This window comes from Colias eurytheme, chromosome 29, assembly GCF_061535395.1.
Source record: "Colias eurytheme isolate Ceu_HAF_F1 chromosome 29, ilColEury1 Martin Lab GWU primary, whole genome shotgun sequence".
Lineage (NCBI taxonomy): Eukaryota > Metazoa > Arthropoda > Insecta > Lepidoptera > Pieridae > Colias > Colias eurytheme.
Window position 1 is genome coordinate 4,116,044 of NC_143008.1, and position 23,944 is coordinate 4,139,987.

The 23,944-nt window shown below is 35.3% G+C and overlaps 1 protein-coding gene and 1 pseudogene across 2 annotated transcripts in view; one reads left to right on the forward strand and one right to left on the reverse strand.

Annotated features, from left to right (window-relative positions):
* Nucleotides 1-23,944, reverse strand: part of LOC149896180 (uncharacterized) — a 257,603-nt pseudogene that overhangs the window by 166,007 nt on the left and 67,652 nt on the right.
* The window catches only part of ATPCL (ATP-citrate synthase), a 59,717-nt gene that overhangs the window by 780 nt on the left and 34,993 nt on the right, over nucleotides 1-23,944 (forward strand). The window contains exon 1 of one of the 2 annotated variants that reach the window (XM_090118277.1): nucleotides 11,106-11,264. The exons of the other annotated variant lie outside the window; for it this stretch is intronic. The gene's annotated coding sequence lies outside the window, so the exon portion shown is untranslated. Of the gene's footprint in view, nucleotides 1-11,105; nucleotides 11,265-23,944 lie in introns of those variants that run through there. 2 annotated transcript variants of the gene reach the window in all.

Genomic DNA, 23,944 nt, shown 5'->3' on the forward strand with positions numbered 1-23,944 from the left:
AAGCTGAAGAGTTTGTTCGTTCTTCGTTCGCTAATCTCAGGAACTACAGCAATGATTTGAAAAATGTTTCCACGGTTATATTATAGCCCATTTATCGAGGAAGGCTATAGGCTATATGTCATCACGCTTAGACCAATAGTGAAGTCCCGTGTCCCCGTAGTGGGGTAAGGGGCAGATGCATTATTCATACATCTGTTTCACTGATCGATTTTCTTTAGGGACAAGTAGGTGATCAGCCTTCTGTGTCCTGCCAGACCGAGACATTTTTTTTTCTTCGTCTCCACCAGGAATCGAACCCAGGACCCCTCGGTTCTACGCTTACGCGTCAACCACTGTACCAAAGAGGCGGTCAGATTATTACATTACTTAGACCAATAGTAGCGGGTAAAACCGCGGGGCACAGCTAGTTCTAGATAACTCTTCTTTTACAAATTTAAATTATATTTCATTTTATAGATCCGATTCCAACATTTGGTAATTGATCAGACTAATTATTGAAAAATTTCTTGTTAGTTGTTATTATCACCCCTGTTTATTATTACCCACCCTGACTATATACCTTTTTTCAATAGTGCAAATCTACGTAAAATAATTGATTTTTTATTTAATTAGGAAGTTTAAAGTTAAAAGCACAAATAAATATTATTTAAATCACATTTTGAATAAATACGCACAAATAAATATGTATTTTGGCACATATATAATACTTTTTAAATTATAATTAAAATATCTGGAGATGACCCATATGAAAAAAAAAACTTAATTATGTACTTATTCATTTTGGCTGAGGGATTTCTAACACTACCAATAGTTATTATAAGGAAGGAAGGAAGAATCAACCACAATATACAGATACAATCAGTAGGGAAACTTAATACAACATGTTCGAAATGGCTCACGCACACAAGCGTGTTTACGAGAATCATAAGGGTATTAACACAATTGACAGATATAAGAATACCCTTACAATTCTCGTAAGGGTTTACCCACATGGCTCCGCTCCTGTTGGTCTCAGTGTGATGATATATAGCCTTCCTCGATAAATGGGCTATCTAACATCAAAATAATTTTACAAATCGGACCAGTAGTTCCTGAGATTAGCGCGTTCAAACAAACAAACTCTTCAGCTTTATAATATTAGTATAGACACATACAATGATAATATATTATGCCTCATTTATGGCGCAATATATAGCGGTCTTGTTTGTTTAAATTCTTAATTTTTGTCCATAAAATTATTAATGTAAATTATAATTTAACTGTATTGTAGCTATTACTTTGTATAGATGTAGCCTTCTTATAAGTAAAGTGAGTTCCCGTGTCCCCGAGTGGGGTAAGGGGCAGATGCATCATTCAAACTTCATCCAAGCCAGAGATCTTTTTTTTTGGGACAAATAAGTGATTAGCCTTCTGTGTCCTGCCAGCCGTAGACATTTTTTTTTCTTTGTCCCCACCGGGAATCAAACCCAGGAGCCAGGACCTGTCGGTTCTAGCTCACGAGTCAACCACTGTACCAAGGAGGCGGGCAAGCTTTTAATTACTTAGTAGAGGTGTAGCTTTATTATGGTAAAAAATTAAACAAAAATTCATACTCTTAGTTCTTACTCATTATTTAATGATTTTCAGAGTATTTTTTTATCTTTCTTTCTGGTCTAGAGTTGTATATTAATTGTATTATCATATTGTTTTATCACGTTTTAATGTAGTCTGGTTTCTCCTTAATTAGTCTTGTTTACTCAAATATAAAAATACCCACCAAACTTAAAACCCTTATAAAAAAATAAAACAATAACTTCTTATCCAAGAACAAGGGCTTTGTAAATACAATAAAACAATTTAATTATTTTTAAAGATATAAACTATATAATAGGAATCTCAAGTTTTGCTAAAAATAACTTAGTTTAAACAAGGAAAGATCATAGATAAACAGTTAAAATATACACCTTTATTAATTTATTATGTCAATTTATGTAATTATATCATCATCTTTGTAATATAAGTGGGTTTCTTTTAATCATGCTATCTTGCTCTTATAAAAAATTATTCTCTATGTCTTTGCATAAATATACTAATATTATAAAGCTGAAGAGTTTGTTTGTTTGAACGCGCTAATCTCAGGAACTACTACCCGATTTGAAAAATTCTTTTGGAGTTAGATAGCTCATTTATCAAGGAAGGCTATAGGCTATATAGTATATATCATCACGCTAAGACCAACAGGAGCGGAGCAATGCGGGTAACACCGTGGGCTCAGCTAATTACCAATAATGTTTGAAAGTATACCTTCTTCAAAAATTTTGGGAGGTTATTCTTGCGCATATTAATTCTTTTAATAGATGATTTATTAGCAAGTTTTTATGCTAGCTCAGAGCTCTAATGTCGCAGAAATTGCTACAACAATACGACAAATTAATAGGACAAACATAAATTTATCCTTATTAAAATAATAATAATATACAAAAACAATTGATTTCCTCAACTTAATTTTACAATAACACAACGTCACACGTAAGTAATTGATGATGCTTTTTCCTGTATAATATTATGTAAAACAATAGCAAATATTCATTCGTTAAAAATTTATTTACAAATCAAATAGTTTAGCGGTTTAAAAGTCGCGTTAATTCATTAGTAGTTCAATTAATAATTAATTAAATTAAATTAAAAATTAAGAAGCTACCTGAGGCCGTATTATGACCTCTTATTTCCAGACAGATTACGCCGTGAATTGAACTGACTGGCAAATTCATATTATGATCGCAATAACCAGCCATGGTTAAATTCATATTATACCATAATTATGCATGGCTGACTGGCTGGTTATTGCACATTGCTGGTTATTGGACTGCTGGTGAAAACAACTTCGAAAATGATAAGAACTTCGATGAATTTTTGCACGAACAATTAAAAAATATCTGTTCGCTATTTATATGTCTAAATAAATAAGTCGTGTTAGTTACAAAACAACTAATAACACAGGAACGGCTGAAAGTATAAATGACTTTTGTCTCCTCTTTTATTGGGTTTTGACTCTTGGATAGGACTTTCGAGAAATTCGCTTTGAAAATAAGAGACGGGTCTCTTGAGCGATAATCTTCTATTCTTTAAATATTTCTCATTTATAAATTATTTGAAACTAAATATAAAATTTTAAATATAACAACATAAAACAAGTCTACCCGGGGAAACCGGGACTACCAACCAGGACAGATTTATAAGCCCCTTTTCAAAGGTTCATATTTGTATTGCTATCGTAATTAAAACTATTCCGTAATTAACCCCGAAAACTTATAACTTATAAAAAAAAATTATATAGCTCATGTGTTATTCTGATGTAGTTTTTTTCATCAAAGAGTAACGAACATACATCCATCCTTCCTCTTCCATCCTTTCGCTTTCATACTAACTATACTATTAGTATAAAGGCGAAAGTTTGTAAAAGGTATTCATACAATTACCCCATATACAATCATTATGGGGTGACAAGAAACGCGGAAGCTGAGATTACGCAACAACATCGGGTCAGTGTGAAACGTCAGCGTCGTATAAACAAGTGGGGTTAGGGTGCACACATCGCAGAGGACGCTCTGTCATTGTTGTGACATTGGCCTTATCTCCGGCCATGAAGTTGGCACGCGTAGGTATGGAATGGGTCACTTTGACGGGAGGAAAATAGGTTAGGGGTTTGGAGTTCAGGGAAAGCGTGTAAAGGTTTACAGGAATGCGAAATTGGAGGACTGAGGGCTTATCTTCGGTGATGAAGTTAGCACGCGTAGGTATGGAAACGGTCACTTTGACGTGAGAAAAATAGGTTAGGGTTCAGGAGTTTAGGAGAAGCGTTTAGGTAGGTTAAGAGTGGGGTGGAAATTGGACGACTTATCTGGCTATAAGGTCACGCACACTAAGGTTAAGCACACTAAAGATGGGTCATCTAAGCGAGAAAAAAATTAGGGCAGGAGCTGGAACAAAAATGAGATTTTCGCGATGAAATTTGATAGTCGGTTTCAGAAATCCCTGATATATGTTTATTAATAGGCCGGATAATCACCTGTAACTACAGTGGCGATGGTGACCATCGAATTGCCTTAAAAAAAAGCGTGTGTGCCGAGTACACGTGGTCGAAGTGAAACGTCTTTAGCAAGATTTAAAGATACCAAAATCGTCGGCTTTCTCCATGACGTGACGGTATTGCCATGATGCAAAACTTGAAATTTTACATCAAAAATGTTCTGTATCAAACTCAATCATTGACTTATTTATCAACTAGACATCGTTTAAAAGCGCTTTTGATTCGTCAAATTAACAGAAGGTTATTATTTGATTAAATACAGAGAAGACCCGGCAGAAATTAGATAATAATGCAAAAATTGTTTAAGCGTTCGGGAGAGAACCTGAAAAGAGTCTACGTTAATAAAATAAGAGGATTAGATAAATAGAAAAACAAACAAATAATGATATTTTTATCATATAATTCTCAGAACAAGGTAGGTATCGAGATGGAATTTCGAAGAAACCCCCTACAATGAAAAAAAAGAATGCAGTACGTCGTGAATTTGTTTTCATTTTACATCAAAGGTCATTTTGAGCAACTTTGAAATTGAAGCTCAAAATATATTTCATCAAATTATTTAATATTGCAAGTATATGACTTACAGTTTGTTCTATTATATCGACCAACTGTTTTGTATGGCCTTACTTTTAACTTAGGGCCGTAAAAATAGGTCATACCTACTTCCGAATTTGTATAAAAAAAATTTGAAATCGTTCAACAAGCCGTTAGCCAACTTAGGTTATAACTTGCGAACACTACTAATATTATAAAGCTGAAGAGTTTGTTTGTTTGAACGTGGTAATCTTTGAAAAATTATTTCGGTGTAAGATAGCCCATTTATCGAGGAAGGCTGTAGGCTATATATCATCACGCTAAGACCAATAGGAGCGCAGCACTGCGGGTAAAACCGCGGAGCACAGCTAGTATTATATAGATGTATTGCTTTTCTAGTCAAACAATTTATAAGACCATCCAATGACGTCAAGGGTCACTCGATACCTCTTATGTTGACCGGGTTAGAAATACGTCTTGAAGGGTTATCATCTATTGACCGCTCGTCCCGGCTTCGTTCGGAATCATGCAATTTAAAAACTGAAGAAATCTCCTGTAGCTTTCTTGCCCACGTGTTTCACTTCAAAAAATATATATAATTGTCACAGTATAAGGAACATAAATCGATGCAAATTAGAATATACGTCGATACGCTACGTCACCCAAGGATTTTGTTTTGTACGAAATCGCGTGGATGCATTAGTATTCAATAGTAGGTCAGAGAGGGCAACGGGATCGCTTGGCGGGTGTACTAGTGATTTTTTTTAAATACGTTTCTGCGGACGTATGAAGACGTATCTATACTATTGAAAAAATTGAAGAGTTTGCTTGGACGCGCTAAACTCAGGATCGACGGGACCGATTTGAAAAATTGTTTCACTGTTAGATAGTCCATTTATCGAGGAGGGCTATAGGCTATATATCATCACGCTAAGACCTATAGGAGCGGAGCAATGCACAGGTATTCCTAGCATACTACCCAGCATACTACCTACCTTGTACCTACTTTTTATCCCGGAAATCCCACGAGAATGGCAACTATCCGAGTTTTTCTATGAACTATGGAAATCTAGATTTTTATTATAAACTAGCGGTCCGCCCCGGCTTCGCCAGTGGTACATATTTCGCAATAAAAGTTAACCTATGTTCTTTCTCAGGGTCTAAAGATTAAGTATCTGTGCCAAATTTCATCAAAATCGGTCCAGTAGTTTATGCGTGAAAACCATACATACATACATACAAACCTTTCCTCTTTATAATATTAGTATAGATTGACGGTATTTTAACATTACATTAAATTGTATACAAAATCATATATTTCAGATACCACGTAACAATACGTACAGATGCAGATGTTGAGACAACACACGTACATCTGATAAATTACGAACTAGTAATAGCACAGAATAGTAAATAGTACTGGTAAATGGTAATAGTTAGTTTTCATGAATCAATACATTCGTATTTGTGTAAGTGGAGACGTTAATTTAGCAATTATGATTTATGAATATGGTTATATGAATATTTTTTATTGTAACACAAATATGTGGAAGGTTATGATGGTAGTTATTGAATTCATATTCTTGTCTTACACATATAGGACAGCCCCCCTAGTCAAGTGGCTTTCTGTTAGCGTAGCGATGAGATAGATAGATAAAAGAGATGAGATAGATAGATAGATAAAAGTTATCTACAGCTTACGTCAATCTCATACATTCGTAGTCTATTCTATTGAACGCTACGCTAACAGAAAGCCACTTGACTAGGGGGTCAGGACACTCCCCGTTTCGCCCAGGTTAAACCGGTTTAGAAACCAAGAAAACCAATATCACGCAGGAATACAATAGGGTAGGCCTCTTATTACGTGTCACGGAAGAATTCTACCTATACCCGTGGCCCCGTCGTTATCATGCGGCTTGACGGAACACAGTGGGGTTTTGGTCGGTAGGAATCCGACATAACCCACGGCCCTTTCCCCGGAGGCCGTTGGTATCTATGCAAGATTTCCCCACTTAACAAAAAAAAAAAAAAGGCCTCTTATTACGTATGGTTGCACCAAGAATAGTTATTTAAAAAACCGCTTCCACATTGTCAGAACTAAACCAATTTTAAATGGAATCACAGAAAAGGCATATAATTTAACATGATAATAAAGGAAACATTGCCAGAAAAGAAAAATAAAACGTTCGAATAACCTTTTTTTTAAGTTGGTTGATAATAACTCGAGGAAATAAACGAAAGCCTATAATTAACTTTAGAATACTTAGGGCTGATTTTTCAATCCTTGGTAAAAACTTATTCGTCGAATAATGTATAAAACTACCATTTTAAAAACGTATTCTAATTGCCCGTATTTGACAGTTTACGTGACATTTTAATATTATCGTGTAATACTTTATTGGACGGATAAGTTTTATCCAAGCATTGAAAAATCGGCCCTTAGAATTGATCAATACAGCGGAAGGATTGGGTAATAAATGTGATTGAACCATATCGCTATGGTATTTATTGTGTTGTGAATCTTAAAGATAAGGTGAAAATATTAATGAAATTATATCAGTGATAACGGAATGTTAATTAATGGCTAATTACTCAGATTATTTGTTATTGAGATACCGATAGATATGCAAACAAAAGTTATTTATATCTACCATCGGACTATATTTCATTACTGTAGGGCACTGGCCTGATTTACTTGCTGAATCTGAAGAGTTTGTTTGTTTGAATGCGCTTATCTCAGGAACTACTGGTCCCATTTAAAAATTATTTAGGTGTTAGATAGCCCATTTATCGAGGAATACTATATATCGTCACGCAGCACGCTAAGACCAGCAGGAGTGGAGCAATGCGGCTATAACCGCGGGGCACAGCTAGTTTATCATATACGTATGCATATCACATTAAATATGAAATGTTTGTATAGGCACCGAGAATTACGACTTAACGGGACCTTCGAGAAAGTTTAAAAAAAAAAAGACTCGATTAGTAAAGTATTTCGGTCGCTATCGTGTTAACAAGAAAAAGAATCCGCACATACAGACACACGGACGTCCAAGACAGAACTTTTTTTAACTGTTTTTTAACTAGTTTAAATAACAAAAATGACATCAAAAATATCATGAACGTTAAAAATAGTGTTTTTTCTTAATATGTGTGTGTATGTATTATCTTACAAGTGCAATGTTTGATACATAAAGACATTTTAAGTTTGAAAAATCAGATGTTTTGCGCGAAGTGACAGTAGTACCCACCTCAACGCTTCGCTTATGAGGCGTGCAAAAAAGATTTTTGAGAAATAGATCGCGACCTGATAGTGTTATAAAGTGACAAAATTGAAAGGAATCAAAATTGTCCAAGTTTGGGTAAATCCCTATATCTTAACATAACATCTTGTCAGATAAGTTGTCAAATGTCACATTTTGTGACACTCGCTTGCCTACTTGATTCGTAGATAGAGGTGTTTTTGTTATTTTTAGGGCCGATTTTTCAATGCTTGGATAAAACTTATACGTCCAATAAAGTATTACACGATAATATTCAAATGTCAAATACGGGCAATTAGAATACGTTTTTAAAATGGTAGTTTTATACATTATTCGACGAATAAGTTTTATCCAAGCATTGAAAAATCGGCCCTTAATAATAAATTTCCTTACTGGCTTATCTTTCGATTATCCATTTATAATAATATGAAATTACACTTAAATTTAATTAATGAATCGTCTATCGTTTGTGAACTGATCAGATAATTGCGAAACAAACAAGAGATTGCTGATTTTCAATTATTATTAGATACGACGATTTGCTAGAATATCAAAGAAAGGTAAATAACATAAGGAAAATGTATATCTATAACTAGATGACCGGGCAAATGTATACAAATAACAGTATACTTACCTTTACCAAATAGGGGTATCACTACATATTTACTTAATATTATAAAGCTGAAAAGTTTGTTTGTTTGAACGCGCTAATCTCAGAAATCACTGGTTCGATTTGAACAATTCTTTAGGTGTTAGGTAGCTCATTTATCGAGGAAGGCTATAGGCTATATAATATCACGCTAAGACCAACATGATCGGAGCAATTAGGGTAAAATCACGGGGCACGGTAGTGTATCTATAACTACATGACCGGGTAAATGTTGTTCTACCAGGATACTTTAGTCACTAAGGGGTTAACTACATAGTACAAAGCAAAGTCGCTGTAGCTGTCTATCTGTCCCTATGTAAGCTTAGCTGTAAACGCAACGAATTTTGATGCGGTTTTTTTAATATAGAGGATGGTTCTCGAGAAAGTTTTTAGTATATAACTAGCTTTCCGCCCGCGGCTTCGCCCGCGTTTACAGAGAAAACCCCGCATAGTTCCCTTTCACGTGGGATTTCCGGGATAAAACCTATCCTATCTCTCAAGTTGGATCGAACTGCACATGGTGTGCGAATTTTATTATAATATAATCGGTTAAGTGGTTTAGGAGTCCATTGAGGACAAACATTGTGACACGAGATTTATATATATATTAAGATGTAAGCCGTGGAAGAATAGTACTACATATATAGTTTAGGTCCTATCTTACAGAGTATAAACAATAATTTCGTCAAGTACCAAACCCTTTTGGTAATAACTAATAAAGGTTGTGAAATCGGTGACCTCGGAATTTAATGTACACAAAAGAATCTGTTGTCATGGAAGGTAGAAGAGCAATTATTATTACATGACTATATTATCATAGTAAACAAAACTATGATAACGTATCTATTTTTTACTATGAGTTTGTTTGCGTTAATCTCGATGTATTAGGATTAATATTGCGACATGTCTTGTAATAGGAATCATTTGGTGGAGGGCATGGAAACGGGCAACTGCTGGGCGGGACTTGCGGAAGATTGCGAATGTGTACCCGCATCCCGTCTAAAGCAGCGCGTTGGTACACGGTGGGGTTTTAGTCGGTAGGAATCCGACATAACCCACGGCTCCTTCCCCGGGAGCCGTGGGTATCTTAGGCAAGATTTCCCCACTTGAAAAAAAAAAATGTCTTGTAATAGGAAGCTAAAAGAGCCTTTAGAATCTTGTCTAATTTTGACCATTGAAGAGTGTACTGTGTAGGTCGGTCTATATCGGTAAATAGCCTACATTTTTATTTATGACTAGCTGTGACACGCGGTTTTACCCGCATTGCTCCGCTCCTGTTGGTCTTAGCGTGATGATATAAAGCATATAGCCTTCCTCGATAAATGGGCTATCTAATACAAAGAATTTTCAAATTGGACCAGTAGTTCCTGAGATTAGCGTGTTCAAACAAACACACTCTTCATCTTTATAATATTAGTAAAGATTTTGCTAAATGCAGTTAACCTCTTCAGTAGTTGTCTCCTACATATTTACAGGTAGATTCTCCTCTTTAATTTTGTTTATTTGTCCTGACAATGCTCCGCTCCGAACTGTCGTGGTAAGGACTAGGATTGACATTAAATAAATTGGAATATGTAGTTATGGTTGGCTATGTAGGTCAGTAGCTTTCTTTTGCCAAAAGAGTTTTCCTGATCGGTAAATTTGTATTGAATGTCATCCAAATTTGCAAAAATACCAAAGTATATCTTGTTACCAATGTAGGATATTAACCAAAACTTCCATAAACATGTTATCTATATTTTTATTCACAAAGCTACTTTCCTTGACCTTGGTGTACAAGGGGCCTTCTTCAAGTTTAAATTTATCGTCATATCGCTAACCAAGTTGAAGGTCGCGATGTTTTCGATAGAAAATCTAATAGCTAATTATTGAAATATTTATTGACTTTATCATTTGATACTACTTTTATTATTAGTAAGTTTGGATGGGATTCTGTTAGTTGATAGGCCATATAACAAGATCTGTATCTGCTAAAGATATCTGGATGCGATTTATCATTGAGATTATTGGCTTGGCTTGATTTTACTTTTTACCCAGATATGAGTGCAAGCAAAGCCGCTGTCCAGGGCTAGTCACTTCATAGCATAGCAAAGTTGCTTCCCATGCCTCTCTGTATAAATGTATGCTTAGATCTTTCAAACTACTCAACGGATTTCGATGAGTTTTTCTTTAATAGATAGAGTGGTTCTTGAGGAAGGTTTAAGTATATAATTTGTTAAGTTCTCTACAAAGCGGCCCAAGCTGCGTGCGGAAATCTAGTTTACTCATAAAAGCAACGGTACACACAAGAATAACTCGGTCAGAGAGTTCATATTATCGTATGACGTATCCCGTATGAATAATATTTGACTTTGAAATACGCAATCCAGTCAATTATATAATGGCGCAAATATTTTTTCGATCTTTTAACCGTTTATCAGCGGCCGATCCGCTAAGTGACGGCCGGCTGGGCTGGATATGATTTAACAATAACCTGTAGGCTGATAGGTCATATTCGGGTGGAGATAAGCGCGCCGCGTGCATTGACATCGACGTCCACCTGTCGAGTGGCAGGAGCGTGGTCGTCGGTCGAATCGAACGACCATTTACAAAATTCATGCGCTCGCGCAGTTTTGCGTGTCATACCGCCGATCGCGTCAGTCGCCCGCCCGCAGCCGCAGAGAGCGGTCGTGTTAGTTTGCTCGCTCGCGTGTGAAACGTGATTTTTTTACAAATTGGGATTGAGATAGCGTACAGCGCTTTACTTGGTGTGAGTTTCGATTGAATTTTACATATGATTACGCTGTGTACTATATGTAATATGTATTCACGATAACGTTACTATGTTCATAATTTATGCAAATATTTTAGCGTTGATTATAATGTTATGTATTTTTGTACGGGTTTTTTGAAGAGTATTAAGTGTTCAATATTTTTGAAATCGAATTATTCTGTACGGATATGATGTGGTAGTATATTTGTAGTGCGTTATATTGCAAATATGTATATAAAGAGCGGTTGCTAAATCAACACTAAAGTTCAACTATGTATGTTATTGTCGGAACCCGTTTGGCCCGTTACCTGATTTCGATATAATTTTTACACAATTTACTTTAGTTGGTATTGGTAACTTGAAGGAAGTTACATATGACGTTGTTCAATTAATTATATTCATGTATTCGTTGTGTTTTAGATTTTGTGGGTTAAAGCGTGATTTACGTACTTAGAAGTTTTAGTACGTTAAGTGCGAACAAATTGTTTCATACTAGCTGTGCCCTGCGGTTTTACCCGCAGTGCTCAACTCCTGTTGGTCTTAGCGTGATGATAGGTATATAGCCTATAGCCTTCCTCAATAAATGGGCTATCTAACACCGAAAGAATTTTTCAAATCGCACCAGTAGGTATATGTACCTACCTACAAATTATTTCATATTCTACTACTTACCTATATAGAATTCTCGTGTCGCGGTGTTTGAAGTTAAACTCACCCGAAACAGCTTTACCGATTGTCATGAAATTTTGTATGCATATCGAATCTGAGAATAGGACAAGATCTATTTTTTTCTTACCCCAAAGTGATAAGAATAAGGCAGAACAACGTTTGCCGGGAAAGCTACTCTACATTAAATTTTAAGTAATAAAAATTTTCATTCATCAAACAGGGACCTAATAGCTGCATTTACCCTAATACTAAATCAAAGAATTTTGTTGAACTCAATATATTTTTTTTTAAATAAGTAGTGGTAGTAATAATTCAACACAATCATTTTGATTTAGTGGTTGACGCGTGAGCGTAGAACCGAGGGGTCCTGGGTTCGATTCCCGGTGGAGATGAAGAAAAAAATGTTTCGCTCTGGCAGGACACAGAAGGCTGATCTTGTCCCTAAATAAAATCGATCAGTGAAACAGATGTATAATGCATCTGCCCCTTACCCCACTTGGGGACATGTGACTTCAATTTGCGTAGAATTAATTATTAATTGAATCGATCATACTTACAAGGATATACTTGACTAAATATAAATTAATGAATATACAGTACTAACTTATAAATAACTATGTTTCTGCCTGCGGCTTCGCCCGCGTAGTTAGCCAAAGAAAAACCCGCAAAGTTCCCGTCCCCTGGGATTTCGGGGAAAACCTTCCACAGATAAAACCTTATTTCCTTTCTCAGGTCTCAAGCTATCTCTTCACCAAATTTTAACCAAATCGGTTCAGTTCAGGCGTGAAGAAGAGACAGACAGACAGACAGACTTTCGCATTTATAATATTAGTTACGATTATTTATGTATTTATTATTATTTTCAGTTATAAATACAAATTTATATTATTTTTTATAAGAAGAAATATTAATTTTTAATGATGGAGAGTGTTCAGAAAAATAAGAAAGCGTAAAGATTCGCTGTTAATTTTTTTACGTAATTTTCACGTAATAAATAAGTTTTGATTTTAAGTATACTTCGTAACACATAAAAAATTTTTGAAGTGAAACTTCTTTATCGGGGTTGGAAAAAAATTGAGTGTAACATTTTTTCGTTACGCGCCATCTTTTTCTTATCCCTACCACGCGTGATTCGACGTATTTCTGTAAAGTTTCATATAGTGAATTATTTTTTTAAAAATAAGGTCATAAAGAAGTTTCACTGCTTACGTGTGTACACGCACACATTTTTTTTTATTCATGTTAACTTTTATGAATAGTTTTTTAAAGTAACAATTCGAATGAATTTTTTTTTTATTTTATGTGTCCAAAAAATAATTACGATGAAAAATTTAAGAAGCACGCGCATGTTGTATGGCTTACAACTATAGCAAAAAGTTTCGTTACAATTTTTCGTCTTAATTTCGCAACGCGCGATTAGGAACTTCGTTCCAAAAAATACATCAAAATCTGTTGACTAGTTTAAAAGATCTTATATACAAACATACAGACGCGGGAAGCGACTTTGCTTTATACTATGTAGTGAAGTGGATATAATATATTTTATTTTGCATGTCAACGATTGGCCAAGGTCACTGTACGGTAATTGACATTAAGCACAACGCATTTGCTACGCTGCTTATTGAGATGGGTCCTTCGAGTTTGCGATGTATTCTGTGTACCAAATGAGATGGTGCTAATGCGAATCTGATTGTTGAGTTGTTGTACTATTTCTAATAATATTGTAAACTTGATTTTTTGTAGGAATATGAGGAATGTATGTATTTTCCTTCTATTTCACGCAAAATCGGATGATCGAGTTTGTATGAAAATTTTACATAATATAGGTACGAACATTATCATTTTCGACATAGTTTTAAATATAAATTGTTTCTATTCTAACTAAACTATTTACGGAAAATATTGGTGAAGATAAGAATTTATATAACGTCATTATTTTTATTATGTAGTTTTTACACGAAGTATATAAAATACAATTTTATAGCAAAAGTTTATTATACTACTAGCTGTTGCCCGCAGCTTCGCTTGCGTGGAAAATATAAATTTTCATGGTGTAAACTTTCATCCCATATTTTATCCTCTTGAGGGTAGAATTGATCGAAATCCTTTCTTAGCGGATGCACTACACTCCTAACATCTACCTGTATGCCAAATTTCAGCCCGATCCGTTCAGTGGTTTGGGCTGTGCGTTGATAGATCACTATTTCAGTCAGTCAATCAGTAAGTTACCTTTGAGGTATATTATATTATTGAAGTGAAACTTCTTTATCGGGGTTGGAAAAAAATTTAGTGTAACATTTTTTCGTTACGCGTGACATTTTTCCGATACGCGCCATCTTTTTCTTATCCCTACCACGCGTGATTCCGACGTATTTCTGTAAAGTTGCATATAGCAAATTATTTTTTGAAAAATAAGGTCATAAACAAGTTTCACTTCTTACGTGTGTACACTAGTACAGGCACACATTTTTTATATTATACTAGATTTCCGCCCGCGGCTTCGCCCGCGTTTTCAAAGGAAAACCCGCATAGTTCCCGTTCCTGTGGGATTTTCGGGATAAAACCTATCCTACGTGTTAATCCAAGTTACCCTCTATGTGTGTGCTAAATTTCATTGTAATCGGTTCAGTAGTATTTGCGTGAAAGAGTAAACAAACACACACACATCCTCACAAACTTTCCCATTTATAATATTAGCAGTATAGGATTTATGCGTTTGCGAATACACCTTACGTAAATTGGACAGATAGTTCCATAGATTAACATATACAAACATACGTGTTTTAATCATGTTTGTGTAGTTAGTGAGGGTTTTTTTATATTTTTTTATAATCTCTGTTTAGTCTTACAAGTAAATAAGATTAAAATTTATGATGTTTTTTTTTCACGTATAATATATGTGCCTATTTTTTCCTTATTTAAGCAAATTTTTGATGACGTTTTTAATTACGACCTTATAAATATAAATATTTATCTAAGAAATTACTAGCAGGGCTCCGCTTCTGTTGGTCTTAGCGAGATGATATGTAGCTTATAGCCTTCCTCGATAAATGGGCTATCAAACACCGAAAGCATTTTTCCAATTCGGTCCCGTAGTTTCAGAGATAAGCGTGTTCAAGCAAACAAACTCTTCAGCTTTATAATATTAGTTTAGATTGTTAGAAAAACGTGTATTCCGAAACGTTTGTTAAAATAGGACAAGTCCTTATAAATTAGCATAAATAATTATTTATATATTGTAATCGTATGTTTTTTCGTTATTTCCTTATAATTTATCTAAATATCACGCGCTCCATTGATGTATTGATGGGAAATTGGGAATTATTCAAAAACGATACAGTAGTTTTATACCATAAACTTTTTTTATAAAGTAGGTATTTTTAAGAATTAACAATGTGGTGCCGAATTAATTAAAGGTAAAAATAAAATTTGAGGTAAAAATAAATTATAAGGGCCGTTTCACAATGGAGTAGTTTCTTGCTTCATTTTAAATTAAATTCATGTTTCTACGATACTTCATTTTATAGTTATTAATTTCAGACGATATACAGCCGACTTCTTAATTATTGATAATTCATTTGATTAACGTTTGAGAAAGCGTATATAAAATATTTCAGCAGCATATTTGACCACCGAGCGCCCCGATCGGGCCACGACACAATAGATTTTCTATTGTGTCTGTAATTCCGAGGCCTGATGGATTAGGTATGATTTCAGACGTTCTTAACTTCAAATATGTACTCAATTCAGAAAGCGGCCGATAGACAAATTGATTATGGTTCAGTTTTCAAACTGGATAGGTACATATTTTCTGTATAGACAGACCACTCGCTACAGAAGTGCCCATAACAAAATACATATATGAAAAAATATGTCAAGTGGCTGTCGCTGGCCACCAGTGGCTGTGGTCGATGGCCCGTTTGCGCCGATCCTAATGTGGAGCTGCCATTAGGGCGGCCGTACACGGACCGCTTCAAGCAGTTGAGACCGACGGCTTGAAGCCGCGACCGCGCGGTGAACTATAGACATTCATTCACTGCCGTACACGGACTGACTGATCGAGCAGTCCGTGTACGTCGCTCAGCCGCTAACTGCTCGAGCAGTCCGTGTACGGCCGGGCTTAAATACCTTCCGAGTTCCGCGATTGTGAACACACCCTTTGCAACACGTCGATAATGATAAAAGAAAAACTTACATTATGACGTTAACCAATAATATGACTATCATGAATATTATTCATTGATTATCCACTGCTTTGCAATTTTAATGAAGAGATCGGAATGTTCCTGTGGTGATAATGTGATTTTTCGGAATTGAAAAATTCGTTTTGTATTGTGTGTATTTTTTTTACACGCTTTATATTAGCTTCACCTGTATGTTTGTAACCGACTTCTTTGGGCGCGATTTTGACCCACTTTAAACGGCCCGATTTCGTTCAAACTTTGTAGATTTATTGAGGACCGATGACAATACACTAATTTGATAAAACTTTCTATTTTTTAGTTAGGTTTTCTATAAAAAGCGTGGTTTTTAGTTCTTTAAACTATTATTATTATTTATTTGATGTACTGGAAGTGGTTTTGGATTTTGTGAAATGAGTAACGTGTGTGTATTTATCTGGTTATTTTTATTGTAATTGTGTGCGTGTATGTTTTAAAAGTGTTCATAGAGGTTTTGTGGTTACCTATAGGTATCTATTTCTTAAATTTTTTTGTTCATTATGTATACCTACCTCTGATAAGGCTTAATGGTTTCTTGTAAATTTGATTTAAAATATAACGTGTTTTTAACAAGAAAAAATATAACTTAAGTTGAAGTAATCTTAAATTGTAATTAGCTTTTATTTGCGTATATTTTGATTAATTTTAAAATATTGTAATCTTATTTGCGTATATGTTTAATTTTTTACAATAATTTATTTTAACGATGATTAACATTTATTCAGTTATTAATATTTATGCAATATGTTCCTATTTATAGGTACAAGAAATTTTAAGATTTTCTGTACATAATAAGGAAAATAATAGACATATGTGTTTGATTAGCTTAACCTATAAAAGGGGATGTTTTATTTTTATACTAATATTATAAATGCGAAAGTAACTCTGTCTGTCTGTCTGTTACTCAATCACGCCTTAACTACTGAACCAATTTGCATGAAATTTGGTATGGAGATATTTTGATACCCGAGAAAGGACATAGGCTACCTTTTATTGCGAAATATGTACCACGGGCAAAGCCGGGGCGGACCACTAGTACTCTATATTTTGAGTAGCTTTGCCGCAAAATCACGGTTATAACTTTCATCTCTTATTTCAACACATATTTAACTTCTAAATTTCATCGAAATCGGTGATGTGGTTTAACAATTAACCGTGAAAGCGTCACAGACAGACAGACAGACATATTAATATTGATAGATATGAGCTAAATTGACTAACAATGAGAAGTATATTTAGAGGTATGATATCTTCGACTCTCAATTGGTCGTAATTTAGTAAATAGTTTCAGACTTTGCACACTACAGTGGTACAGTTGTTGTTCTAAGATGGTAATTCACTATACTAATCTATACTAATATTATAAAGCTGAAGAGTTTGTTTGTTTGAACACGCTAATCTCGGGAACTAGTGGTCCCATGAAAAATTCTTTCGGTGTTAGATAGCCCATTTATCGAGGAAGGCTATAGGCTATACATCATCTCGCTAAGACCAACAGGAGCAGAGCACTGCGGGTAAAACCGCGGAACGCAGTTAGTAAGAGATATTGAAGAGATTTTTGCATATTATAATTTGTTAAGTTTAAGACAAAGCCGCAGGCGGTAAGCTAGTCCAACGAATCCTATCCTACTAATATTATAAATGCGATAGTTTGTGAGGATGTGTGTGTGTTTGTTACTCTTTCACGCAAATACTACTGAACCGATTGCAATGAAATTAATCACACATAAATAGAGGGTAACTTGGATTAACACATAGGATAAGTTTTATTCTGGAAATCCCACAGGAACGGGAACTATGCGGGGGTTTCTTTGAAAACGCGGGTGAAGCCGCCGGCGAAAAGCTAGTTATAAGTAAAGTTATGATTTAACATTGGCCAGATTGTTACAAATTTTAATGAAATTAATCTTAACGTGAGTACATACATCCTCCTGAAATAATCTAAAATCTTATTTATTTATTTATTTATAAAATTATAACCTTTATTGCATACAACACAAATACAAATTTCACACACACAGACAGGACATTAGATGCAAAGGGCGGCTTTATTGCTTCAAGCAATTTCTTCCAAGCAACCCGAGCAGCCAATGTATTGGAAAAAAAAAGAAAATTAAGGTAGATTAAATCTTAATAGATAAAGATAAAAAAACACGTTATTTTTATTCTAATCGGTTGTTACTACCTCCACTTATTTAAAAAAATGTGTCCTAAATAACTGTATTGTTATTGTAATGATAATTTATTATCATTGTACTGATTTGCGATGTATTTATGTAATTAGTGAGATATGAATTTATGTAATTTTGTGTTCATTATTGTATCTATCAAAATATATAGGTACATATACAATGATGACGTCACGAGCAAGATTGGTTATGATTTTCGAAGTATATTATATTATGTCGTGGCCATATCCTAGATATGCCCATTTCATGAAATGATTGATCATTTCACGAAATGGTCGCATTTCATGAAATGGTTGAATGTCTATTGACCACATCAAGATTTGATTTGAGCAGATCAATGATAAGAAATCGTTTCTCGATATGGGCAACTAAACGTGCGGTTTTTTCATGAAATGATCAAAATTAATTGATCATATCGTAAAGTAGTTACATAAATAATTATTGGTAGATGCGCTGCAAGCGTTGTGTATATGTGGGAAGATGGCGGCCGCTGGCGAAAATTTAACGAAATACGAACAAAAAAGAACGGCAGAACGGATTTTAATGATTTGTAGTTTGTTGAAATTGAGTCCATTTGGATTAGAATAAGTATTATTTAGAATAGATGTACTCGGGAACCATGCACTATATCGGTGAAAACAAAATAAATATAGGTGCAATCGTTTTTGATTTTATCGCGGACGGACAAACAGACGCGTCACAGAACTTTTCAGCCGGCTCAAGAAGTTTACTTCGACTGTATGTTTTTTTATTTGGTTTGTTACCTCAGTTCTCTCCACTGAGTGAACCGTTAAAAGGAAGCTTGACTGACAATATGAAGGCTGTTTATTAAGAAAATAAACATATTATATATAGTGATATCGTTTACTTCAAGTCAGATTAATAATGTCGTAGCGACCCATAAAGTATAGGCTGAGGTAAACCGACCAAAAGCACATAAAACAAATATGAACACTTTCACCAGACTGGTCGGGACGGGTTTCTCAGCGTGCGATGAATTCTTTTACTGCCATTTTTACTAATATTTAGATGAAGTTTGTTTCGCTGGTTAAATGGCTAATCTCGGGAACTACTGTTTCGTATTGAGGAGATTACGTGGATTATAACTGGAGTAATTAAACGGTTGCAGAACTGAGGTTAAGATAAATTTTCGGTAGTCTCTTATTATTATGTTGGATGGGCCATTTATCAAAGAAGGCTGGTATTTTAGGCGACAAACAATAGGAGCGGAGCACGATTGCTTACTTGATCTTTTACACAAAAAAGCTGATCGAATTTGTATGAAATTTGGTACAGAGATAGATTATAATTTAGATATGCATTTGGACTTTTTATTCGGTTACTACGTGAGTGTCAGCACGAGTTCCAGCTAGTTTATACCCCGCGGTTGTACTCGCATTGCATCGCTCCTATATTTTGTCTTAGCGTGATGATATATAGCCTACAGCCTCGATAAATGGACTATCTAATAGCGAAATAATTTTTTAACTGACCCGTAGTTTGATATTAGTGCTTTCAACCAATCAAACAAATTATTCACCTTTATAAAAGGTAGGATAGTAGAAATGCTAATCCTTCATTCTACAGTCGGTTAATAAAACAGGATATGTATTACATACACATAGGACACTGTGCTAAATCGGACAAGTGAAAGGCAAGGTCCTTTTGAGGTCAAGCTGTCGGAACAATCGCTCTACGGAAATAAAGTGTATTGGGACTTGGTTATTAATGTATATAAAAAAAATAACTTTCTTGTATGTTACTAGATTTCCGCCCGCGGTTTCGAACGCGTTTTTCTAAGGCTGGCGCTACACATGGGCTTCAAAGTTTGAGCAAACATTTGACCAAACTTTGAAGTGAAAACTTTGACGCAAACACGATTACAAATATGCCTGCTAGACTTGTTTTCAAATGTTTTACGGCACAGTTATTGCAAAGATGGCTGATAGATCGGAAGACGATTTTGTGGACGCCGACAATCTGTTTTATTTGAGTGCGTTCAATTTTTGGTTTCATTCTTTACATCAAAATGTAATTATTATATGTATATATCAAAATGTAATTATTATATATATAATAGATAAATTATTTTTTATTCGGACCCATGCGTCGTTTACAACGTTACGGTTTTTGTGGTCTTTGTTTTTTGGATCCCATATGGAGGGTTCCGCTTCAAGTAGCTGAAGAAATTCGATAACTACATCATTACTCCACTCCATTATGACACTCAAAATATACACACACAACTGCTCCGGTCAGCGGCGCGCGCGTTACTAAGCATTGCAACAAGTGTGGCAGGGCGCACAAACTTTGAAGCAACTTTGAAGTTTGATTACTTTGATGTTCGCAGAAAAACCGACTCGACTCGGCAAACTTCAAATATGTGTTCAAACTTTGAACAAATAGGCAAATGTCAGTGCCACACTTCGCGACTTTGTAGGTATTTGCGTATTTGATCACATGTCTAGCGCCTGCATAAGAAAAACCCCACATAGTTCCCTCTCTCATGTGTTCCATCGCGACACCTACGTGCAGTGGAACGCGAGTACGAGGCGTTAAAAGGAAAATTTTCACACAGGGCACAATCTGATCCCATACGTAAGCTTTCGCTTGTGTTATGGACCAGATGGCTGATAATCATACCTACATGTATAATCTATAATATAAAAATGAATCCCAAAATGTGTTGGTAAGCGCATAACTTGAGAACGGCTGAACCGATTTCGATAATTCTTTTTTTATTATATTCCTTGAACTACGAGGATGGTTCTAACGTAGAGAAAACGTAAATATGTACCACGGGCGAAGCCGGGGCGGACCGCTAGTTTAAAATAAATACTTATATATGTAGATAATTAACACCCCGGCACAAAGCAAACATCTATGTTCATCACACAAATATTTACCATAGGTGGAAATCGAACCCACAACCTCTGGCTTGGAAGGCAGGGTCAACGCGGTAAAAGCCAACCGGTCAGTCAAAAGAGGCGTTAGCGGTTAGTAGAACACTTGAATTTCGACCAATCCATATTAATATTATAAATGCGAAAGTAACTCTGTCTGTCTGTCTGTTACTCAATCACGCCTAAACTACTGAACCAATTTTCATGAAATTTGGTATGGAGATATTTTGATACCCGAGAAAGGACATAGGCTACTTTTTATCCCGGGAAAATGACGCAATCCCGGAAATCCCACGGGAACGGGAACTATGCGGGTTTTTCTTTGACTGCGCGGGCGAAGCCGCGGGCGGAAAGCTAGTGCCCTATAATTCTAATATACATTATGTATTCAGAAGCATGGTCCGATTAATTCTCTTGGAATAAATGGTAGTGGCCACGCTATTTAATAATTATAAATTGTTATTCAATTATTTTTTTTATTAACTAAGGTCAGTCGCGAGGTTAACTGGTTGACAGATTTAGGTTATGGATTTTTTCACTAGAAATATGTAAACAAGTAGAAGAATAGATTTTAAGATATTGTTATATGTAATTGTAATTATAATCATTTATTTTGCGCTATCCCAAGGGCCAAGGCCTTCATACATTTCCTTTCCTAACAGGTTGTCTGGTAGAGATTGCTGTTCAGCAATAAGGCCGCCTCTTGTACAAATGATGCCTTTTATTGTTCTTTTTTTGATTTGTTCATTCTTTTTTGTATAATCAAGTGTAATAAATAAATAAATAAATAGGGTATATAGAAAACTAGATTTCCGCCCGCGGCTTTGCCCGCGTTTGCAAAGGAAAACCCGCATAGTTCCCGTTCCCGTGGGATTTCCGGGATAAAAACTATCCTATGTGTTAATCCAAGTTACCCTCTATATGTGCGCTAAATTTCATTGTAATCGGTTCAGTAGTTTTTACGTGAAAGAGTAACAAACATCCATACATCCTTACAAACTTTCGCCTTTATAATATATATTAGATAGATTTTCGCCCCTGCTCCGCATGGGTAGGCTTTTTTAATGGAAGATGTTCCAATGTTTATCAGTTATTTTTAACCGACTTCACAAAGGGGGGAGGTCCAATGCGACTGTATTTTTTTGGGTTTGTTACCTCAGAACTTTTGACTGGGTGAACCGATTTTGATAATTCTTTTTGCATTTGAAAGCTGGTGCCTGCCTTCCCATTTAAAATTTATTTTGTTTTTTTGAAAGCGGTTTTTATTATTCGTAAACAAATTAATGAGCGTTCAGGTAAATTCAATAAATGCACATATGTAGTATATTTAAAGACTAGCGGTCCGCCCCGGCTTCGCCCGTGGTACATATGAAAAATAGATGTTGGCCGATTCTCAGACTTACCCGATATACACAGAAAATTTCATGAGAATCGGTCCACCCGTTTCGGAGGAGTATGCAGAGTGCAGACTAACATTGTGACACGAGAATTTTATATATAAGATTACTTGTATAGGTATTAGTAGTAGATTATAGTAGACTTTGGATTATATGCGATAGATATGGAAAATGTATTATCAGTCATTCATAAAATGTTCAAATCACGATGTTGCGATAGTGAATTTAATGGTATTTTGTTTGTTTCGGAGTTGTTTGCGTTTTAGTTAGTAAATGACCGCCTCCTTGGTACAGTGGTTGACGCGAGAGACACCAAGGCGTAGTAGAACCGAGGGGTCCTGAGTTCGATTCCCAGTGGAGATGAATAATAATGTCTCGGTCTGGCAGGACACAGAAGGCTGATCACCTACTTATCCCTAAAGAAAAATCGATCAGTGAAACAGATGTATGCAAAATGCATCTGCCCCTTAACCCACTTGGGGACATGGGGCTTCGTTTTTTTATGGTTAGTAATTAATAATATGGGTCATCATCGTCATCATCAATTCATGTACGTTCCCACTGCTGCAGCTGGGACACGGGCCTCCTATGAGGGTACAGGCCGTACAGGCCGTACGCTGGCCAAGTGCAGGTTGGCGGATGTCACATGTCGTCGAAGTTTTGATTCTTCTACATGTCGGTTTCTTCACGATGTTTTACAGCTCTTTCTATACCGTTTGGAGCAGTGGTGATGTGGATAAAGTGCATATAATTAATATCCTGACTCCTGACATACAGGTTTTACCTAGTTTGGGAGTCAGAGACTTCAGTATTTCAAAATGTTGTATTCTATTGTCAATAAAGAATTTTTATTATTATTATTTTAATATTAAAATAAACTTTAATTTCATCAAATAAACTGTATATTATAATATAATAATTAAAATTGATTTTTATATTTTATTATCAATTGTTTATTGTAAGTACGCTCGTCCGATCTCGAACCCCGACTTGGATTGAAGTCCGAGGTCCTCACCACAGAGCCACTACTGCTCTATTAACATAATAATAATAATATTGTTAGCGGATTGTTATTGCAAGCGAAGGGCGGTTATAATTTTTTTACGGTTGTTTACGTGAAACATACATTTTTAATATTTAACTGGGAATTGGGATGTAAACCGGATTTTTTTGAGAAAACTTGAAAAACGGCATCTTATTTTTTTTGAACAAGTATTCAGATAAAAAATGGATTTTTAAGTAAACGTTGAAAATCGTGTTCTTATTTCCTTGAATGTAAATGTAAAAAAAAAAAATTGT